The sequence below is a fragment of the Perognathus longimembris genome, chromosome 28 (assembly GCF_023159225.1).
Source record: "Perognathus longimembris pacificus isolate PPM17 chromosome 28, ASM2315922v1, whole genome shotgun sequence".
In the NCBI taxonomy this organism is placed as follows: Eukaryota; Metazoa; Chordata; class Mammalia; order Rodentia; family Heteromyidae; genus Perognathus; species Perognathus longimembris.
The window spans coordinates 1,600,250-1,608,942 of NC_063188.1; positions in this window are offsets into that span (position 1 = coordinate 1,600,250).

An 8,693-nucleotide genomic window follows, 5' to 3' on the forward strand; every position below is an offset into this window, starting at 1 on the left:
CTGCCCAATGTCATGAGGAGCCTGGGCAGCCTCACCTGGCAATGCTGCCTGCCTGGCACAACAGAAAAAGCTCTTTTGTGCTCTTTGTTGGGACAAAGCACAGGCTCGGCCTAGCCCACAGAGCCAGGAGACTTTCAAGAATTGCCTTAGGGCTGAGAGCCTCACCTACTTAGAGGATCTTGGGTGCTACCTCCCACCACTCCTCCCATAGCCTGTCAAGGACACAGAATCAACCAGGGCATCACTTCTGAGTACCCTCTGAGCCATACCCCATGTAGGCGGGGACCTTACATGTGCCTCTGGGGAGATGAAGGGATGGCTGCCACATGGCATTATTGGAAGAGGCTGCCCCAATGCCTGCTGGGAGATAGGGGTTGTTTGGTTTCTAGAGAAACATGAAGGTCAGCTTAGGGGTTGTTAGCCACTTCAAAAGAGGGACAAACTGAACTATGTAAGTTGAGGGTAAGGATGGGAAGGGGAAAATACGAGGAAATTAAGGAAGGAATGACATGGAAAACTGTACTCATAACCTGACTTAGAGAACTGAAACCTCTTTGTACAATTATTTAATAATAATTTTTAAAAGGGTACTAAATGCAAAACTAGTGCATTACAATCTTAAAAGAAAAAGAGAAGTGGTAATCCCTGAGACCCCCCTGCTCCTATAGCCTGGAGCCCCCCACTCTGTCTTCAAGGAAGCGGTTCTAGATCCATACACTTGCCCCTCCTGCCATACCCCTGGAGACATGTGGCCACCAAACACAGCACCAACCCACCAGCTATGAGACAAAGGTCATAGTCCTTGTTCCAGAACCCCCTGAGCCAAGCTCTGCCCCTCCCAGGCTCTACATTCCCACCCCCACCCCCAAGTTCTCCCTGTCCTAGAAGGCTTTGGGTCAGCTAGATCAATTCCCTATCCAATAAACCCTGGTCCCTTCTGCAGCCCCTCCCCTTCCGTGTCTCATCCTAGACAGGGGGCACAGGCTTCCCAGTCTGCAGTCCCCTTTTCTTTCCAGAAGAGGGCCTTCCTGAGGGCATGGGTCCCTCCTGGCCTTGCCTAAGCACCCCAGGTGGACCGTCTCAGGGAAGTTGGCTTCCTGCCCTCCTCCTCAGCCCAAGCAGCGCTACAGTACTTGGGCAAGGCACTCTTGTGCTGGTACCAGCTACTTACCTTTCAAGGACCTGGACTGGCTGAGTGGTAGCTGCAGGGTGGGCAAACCTAGTAGGGTCTGTGGGCCTGTGGTCTCTGTCAGGCTCAGCCCCTGCTTGGCCAGGACGCCTCCTGGGCAGCAACCCATCCAAAGAGCCAGGAGGAGGAATAGCATAGTCTTCATTGCCTCCATGAGCATGAAGCGCTATAGGAGATGGAGTGGCGGCCACGGTGGGTAGGACACACACACACAGTGATGGCGCACAGCTCGCAGTAGTTTTGTTCCTGCTCCCTGCGTGCCAGTCCCTAGCTCTGTAACTAGGAGCTGCCCTTGCCCACCCCAACTTCCCTTCTGCCAAACAAACACCTTCCCGGGCTTGTCCCAACACTCCAGTTTACTCTTCTACTACCGGAGGAGAAAGACAGACATTCTTTCGTGGAGCTGAGGGATCCTGCTTTTCCTGTAAGGCCTGCATTGATTCTGCACTGGCCCAGGCCCAATGGCCCCCATGAATAGGGCTTCTGTCTCTCCACACAGCAGTCCTGTGAGGCCCACCATGGAGCAGGATGCCCACTGCACACTGCCAGGTCCTACTTCCATGGCTGGGAAAGGAGACGGGTAAGGGCCTCTTGGATCCCTGGAACAGAGGGCAGATGCCAAGGCAATTGGGCTTCTGGCCTCTGTACAACCTACCAATCCCATGGGCTTCTGCCATAGGTATCAGTGGAGGAAACAGAACATGTGGCAGAGCAGGGGCCATGAGCATGGACATGTGCCCTTAGGAATCCAGTGCTACCAGGGCACAGGCTTGACTTGGGATGGGACTAGCTTTTGGTTCTCCTACCAACGTTCTGCCTGCCATTCCCTCCCCTTGAGGACACCACTTGTTCCCTCCAAAATGGGGGGTTGGGGCGGAAGTTCTGTGGCACCCCTATTGGGACTTCTATGCACCGGGCACTACCTAGGTAAGGCCATCTCACAAGTCCCCCCAGACACCTTAGCCAAAACGCTCATGCCCCAGGTACCCCTGTACCTCCCGCAACCCCCTGGATCAAAGAGGCCCCCATGGATCAGGATGGCATGAGGCAGAAAGGATGTTGGGCCTGAGGGAAGACAATGCTCAGTAGGGACAAAGGAACAGGTACCAGAGCAAGCGGCAAAGAAAAGGGGGATCTATACAGATTCCCCCAAAGAACATTTGGAGCAGGGCCTCTGCAGCATCAGCCCCAAACGCAGCTGGGGCTGGCAGGCAACATGGAGCTCACCACATGGCTCGGCTCCTGGGGCCAGCATTGAGGAAGCTTTTCCTACAGCTCTGTCCAGTGTTGACTTATGTTTGGAAGGGATCTGAAGAAATGAGTTAATTGTGGCCAGGCTTGGGTGGAGGGGAGAAGGCGAAGCAGTGGGTGAGGGGCAGAGGCCAGGCAGGCATGGTGTTCGGATTCTGGTATCGTGAGGTCTTGAGCGTGTGTGAACAACGTGATATAGGGAAGGATCCTTGCAAGTGGGCAGCAGCCAGGACACATGGGAGTCATTGTTCTGGAGAAGCACCCACTCCACTGTTCTCAGAGCCACACAGGGTCCACAGTCGCCTCTCCCCACGTCTGCATGCAGGGCTGTGGTTTATGGCCTGAATTTGGGACAATGCCACACACAGACCAAGGGACTGTCTGAGTAATGAGCAAATGCCTTGGGAGCCAGGAGTGAGGCCACTGTCTGAGTGTGCACCCCGTGGGTGACATAGGATGGCCCACACCCAGCATTTTCTCTGCAGGATTCCTGCTGAAGCTGGAGGAAGGACACCCTTAGGCAAAAGGGGTGGGAGGTGTGCCATCATCAGTCACCAAGACTGCATGGTTTGCCAGAAGAGCCAGGGGAGTGAGTACACCCCCGACCCCATTTTGCAGAGGAGCAGATGGATAATGGGGCTCCTCACCCATCACGGAGTCTCTAGTCCAGGCATCATCTGAGGTGGACCTAGGATGAAAGCTCTAGCTTTGCTCCTCCCCCTGCCCAGGGATGGATTCTGGAATCCTGGCCCCCTACCCATTTCCCCTGTTCTTGCCGCTCCCCAGGCGCTGACTAAACATCCTGCCATCTGGTTCCCATTAGTTGGGATGGGGGTGGGGGGACGCTTGCTCCCAGGTTTCTCTGGCACAGCTAGGCTGGAGGAGGGACAGCCATCTCTTCCTACCACCTAGACAGGAAGGGCTAAGGCCTAGGGTCATCTCCAATCCCAGGTCCCATGGAGAACTTGCCTGACTGCCTATCCCTTGCTTAAGGAACCAGTGGTCAATCTGAATAAGCAGCAGGGGAATGGCGTGCCACCTCCTCTTTCCTGCTGGGATACCAAGTGCTCTCTGAGACCTTGAAGGAACCCCCAACAGAGCAGAGCCAGCTTGTCTGTGGGGGCTGGGAAGGCTCAGCAAACCCAGAGGTTCCCAGCAAGTTTCTGTCTGCCCTCTGCCTTCCCCCACTTCCCAAGAGCTCGTTTGGATCAGGCTGAGCCAGGCAGGGCCTCAGGCCAGCGCAGATCCTGAGCTGTGTCTGGAGTACAGGGTGGGAGGGGCATTGGGATTTTCCAAGAACCAGGATGAGGCCCGGGGGTTGCTGGAAAGAGCATTGAGCTCCTTGCTCTATTCTGGACTGACTGGCTGTGTGATCCCAGGAACAAGTCTCCTTGGTCAGTGCCTCAGTCTCCCTATCTTGAGATGATGAAAATGCTGTCCTAAGAAAGTTGGAGAATCTGAGTAGGCAGGGAGAAGAATCTGCTATGGGTCACTGTTGTTTCCAGATACTTAAATTCTAAGGGCAAGAAAGGGACTCCATATCCCTCCTTTTCCTTTCCTTCCCCTCCCTTCCCTTCTTTCCCTTTCTCTTTCATATGGCTCACTCCCTCTCGATTGTGCACACAGGCATGCCCTCTGCAAGTTGAATCAAATTAGCAGGAAAGGGACAAAGGAGAATGACAAAGCAACGCTATCTGTCCCTCAAGTCTCCGCGGAGCTTTATGCACAGCACAGCTCGGAGAGCTCTTTTCTCATCAAGGAGGATGGGCAGACATTCTTTGTGCGTGCAACATTCTTGAGCCCCTGCTCACTTAGTGACAGCATGGGGACTCTACCGGAAACAAAGGGGCTGGTCCTGATAGCTAGCCGAAGCAACACTTTCCACAGAGAGCTAGATGAGAACTGTGAGAAAGTGACTTGGGCAGAGGTATGAATAAAGAGGACATAGTCATGCAAAAGGAACAGTAGGAGTGCTGGCCAGTGCAAAGGACCCCAATACTGCCAAAATGATGATGATGATGATGATGATGATGATGATGATGATGATGATGATGAAGAAACTGAGTCATTAGGGTATTAGAATAAAGAAAGAGAAGAAAACAAGGCTGGGAATATGGTCTAGTAGTACTGTAGTGGTAAAGTGCTTGCCTTGTATAAAAAAAAGGATACCTTTTGGGCTGGGAATGTGGCTTAGCAATAGAGTGCTTGCCTAGCATGCATGAAGCCCTGGGTTCGATTCCCCAGTACCACATTAACAAAAAACATCAGAAGTGGCGCTGTGGCTCAAGTGGTAGAGTGCTAGCCTTGAGCAAAAAAGAAAAGAAAGAAAAAGAGTAGAAAACAAAGTCAACAGAGCAGATCAACTTGAATGGTGACCTGAGGAGACTCGGGAGACCTGAGGTATAGTGGGGCAGGGGTGGAGGGACGTAAGTGGGGTATGGGTGGGGTGCAGGGACACAGGTAGATGAAGGCTTCAAAGAGTTTCTGGAGTTTGAGGTGTAGGCCTCTTGGAACCCATTGTTTCAGCTAGTCTCTGAGGCGCCTGCCACCTGAGAGGGCATGGGAGTGGGCTTTCATAGTTAGATTAGGATTGTAGGCTGGACATGGGGCTGGCAGGTAGTCTGTGGGCCAAGCCTTGGGAGCCATATTGAATTGGAAGAACAAAGTAGATTCCCATCCAAATACATACATACATACATACGGCAAAGTGTGTGTGTGGGGGGGGAGAAGGGAAGCACTGCGATTTCCTTACACAATTTGACATTTTATAAAAAGGAACCCTTGGCCACCCTGAACCCTGGGCAGCCAGGGGACAGGTGATAGTGTCTGGCCCTGGGTAGAAGCACCCTACCTCAAGGAATGGACTTGGAGGCTAGTTTTCCACCTGTCCAGCTTTCTAGAAGGCATTTGCAGATGTTGGTAGAACCTCCAACCAAGGCTCTTCTCCCTAGGTCTATGACAGAACCATGGTTCAAAAACCCTTGTCACACCCTTGGGATGCAACAGAGAGGGGACTAGGCACATTCTTGAGCTTCCCCACATTGTGTCTGAGTAAACTATATTCATACACGCATGTGTATACACGCTTTCATGCACACACATGGGCAAGATTCACGGTAAAAGCAGCCATGTTGTGTTTCAGTAAGGGGCCTTACTCCCTAAAAGCTTTCAGAAGGAACAAGGCTAACTTTCCATGCCCTCTTCCTGTTGCCAGCAGCCCTTCCCTAGAGGAAACTGGTTTTGTTTTAATGCCATCGAAAGCTCCGAGGATCTGCTCCCAATTAAAGGACTTTGTTTGCAGATGATTTTGTGAGCAGACAATTCCAATTGGGACTCACAGACTCATCGTCCAGGCTGCCTTGCTGGGACCAGAGGCAGGGGGGAGACAGACAGGCCAAGGGATGGACAAACAGACACAGACAATGATGGCTGGGGATGGGATGGGGGGGCAGTGAGAACCACCAGTCCTCAGGGTGGATGACCCCAGGCCTTCCACTGCTAGGTGTGGGCATTCCTGGGGGGGGGGGGAACGGAAGGTGGCCTGGACAGGACAGTGTACAGCAAGGAGGACTTTTGAGCAAAGGTTCTACTTGGCTCACATGGCTGGTGGAGGCAGCACGGCCATGGTGTGGAGAAGACCACTATCGTATCCTTCTCCTTCCCTGTCAGAAATTCGACTTGGTTCCTTGTGCCAAATGTGGGCTCCACTTGAGTGTGAAATCTGTGCTGCCCCTTTATGTAGGCCTCAGACAGAGGACTGAGGCTGAGCAGAAATGGAGGCTTGGTGGGGGGGGGGGTGCGGTGGGGCAGGGAAAGGAGTGAGAAGGCGAAGTGGATCACCTCCTCCCCCAACCTGGCCCTCCAATTGGGCACGTTTATGTTCCAGTTCTGGCGCCCGTGTCTCCAGCTCCAGACGCATGTGACTCAGCCCTGTTAGCCTTGCCAAGCCGTCTAGACCCAAGAGTCTCCCTGTGGAGGGGGTGTTTGTGCAGGCCACTGGTTTCCCTCTTCTTCCATTGCCTTGGCTAAGCCTCATGCATGGGCAGCCATGCATCCCTGTGCATTCCAGGTAGCGCGTGACTATGAGACCTCAGCAAATGGAGTGTGAGCATAGGGGGACCGCCTTAATGCAAGGGTCCCCATCCTGTGCCATGAGGACTGGGGAAGACCCCAGCCCTTGCCTTCTCTTTGCCTCCATGCCTGTTTCCACCCCCAGCTCCTGGGGGCAGTGTGTTCCCCTGCCCACCCAGCCCACAGGGTCACAGCTGTCCATGCCCAGCAAAAGCTGCACAGACCCGGGAGACTATTATTGGCCCTGGGAATGGGCTGGAGTAGCATAGGCTCCCTGAACTCAGGCCAGTTCCCAGTCTGACTTCATTACTCTGCTTCGTTTCTCCTTTACAGTGGTAAGTACTGCACTTGCTTCTTCACATCCATGATAAGCTTCTCATCACATAGCTGAACTGTTTCCCGGAAATGGCATATGCAAACACATACACACACACACACACACACACTCACACACACACACACACCTTTTCTTCTATAGTTTGGAGTAAAGGCTCTCTGGGACCCATCGCCTCCTGGCTCTGAGCCCACACAGCAGTGCAGAAGCTCTTCCTCAAGCTGACCCCTGACCCCTAATGGTATAGGGAAGTCAATCCATTCTCTCCTCCTCAGGAAAGAAGAGAGACGCCAACCTCCTTTGACCAGGGGTGACTCCCTGACGATCCTGGCTGGTTCCCATTGCAGCCTGGGCTGTGCTGCTGAAAGCAGCTCCTGTGGCAAAGAGGCCAACTTCATGAGCACTACTACTTTAAAGGCCTTAGATTTCTGAGCTTTTTGTACAGATTGAGGGGCACACATGTCTCCACAGCCTGTCAGCTTCTTCCTGACACTGTGGGTTCAGTGCCTGTCCAGTGCTGCCATTTCCCTGCCTATTCTCCAAGCACCGACATGGGACTAAGGCCTCGCTGTGACCCATGGCCAAGTTTTCCTAACAATCAGGAGGTCGATTCTCACTGCTTCTGATACCCCACCCCTCACGGCCTCCCCTACAAAAATGTCTTGAAGTTGTAGGATCCCAAAGCCCCATAACACAGGCCCTTGACTCAGTCAGGCCTCTCACTAGGAAGAAATGCTCTTAGAAATCTATCTATTCCACTGTAGGAGGGCATCCCTCCACATTCCTACCCACCTCTCCAGGCTTGCGCACCTTCCAAGACACAGAACTCCCTCCCTTTCCAGGCATCCAGCTGGTGTTTAGACAGTACTTTCCAGAAGAAGTACTTCCTTGAGTTGGACTCAAGTCTATGTTTCCAGAAGAGTATCCCTGGGCCCCTTCTCCTCCCTTCCTGAGAGGCCCATCAGTCTCTCTGTTCCCACCCCAGCCTTCAGCCTTTCCAGTGAAAGATGCCTGAGAAGTGCCACGATTCAGGGTCCCATGTGGAAGGAGGCTACATCCTTGCCATGAGCTGGGGGGCTGGCCAACAGCCACTCTGTGACGTTACCAGATGGTCTGCCCTCTTCAAGGCCTTACTGGTACCTCTATGCCCCACCCAGTACCATAGACTGAGCTGCTGAGTTGAGACAGGCCTGCTTACTCTTCTGACTCCTTGAAACTGAGTGGAGAAGGGGCGAAGTTTCTTCCAGAATGCACAGGGGCTTATTTCTTCCCTATTACTCAGGAGCAAAGGATATGGGCAGTATCGGGGAGGGGGCGGTAGCCACATTGCCGTGGTTTCTCCCACCAAATTCCCCAGTCCTCGGAAAGATCCACAAGAAAAACCCACAAGAATTTGAATGTCTGGGCTGAGGCCATGACTGAAATGAAATTTTCTAAAAAAGAAAGGAAGAAAAGCAAAAACAGAAAGAGAAGTGGGAAAGAAGTAAAAGTAAAAAAAAAAAAAAAAACCCCACCACAAATCAGGAACTCAAAGTTCTTTACCACTCTCCTCTCCCTAAGAGAACCTAAGGCAACAAACATACGGAGGGTGGAAAGGGGTCTTAAGATGCATTGCTGGCTATTGGGCCCTGGGCCAGGGCTGCTGAGCTATTTTCTCTCCAGGTTTCTTTAAGTCAAACCTGGAGGCTCTGTGACCTCAGAAGAGCTTGAAATTCCGAGTTATTCAATATGGACTCAGTGTCTATCCCTCTAGCTAGGCTTGAGTCAGGACCTCTCTTCCTGTCAGCCCCAGGCTACTTCCCACTCTCTCCTTCCTGGACTGAGCTAAGCAATTTCTTGTCTCTTGGA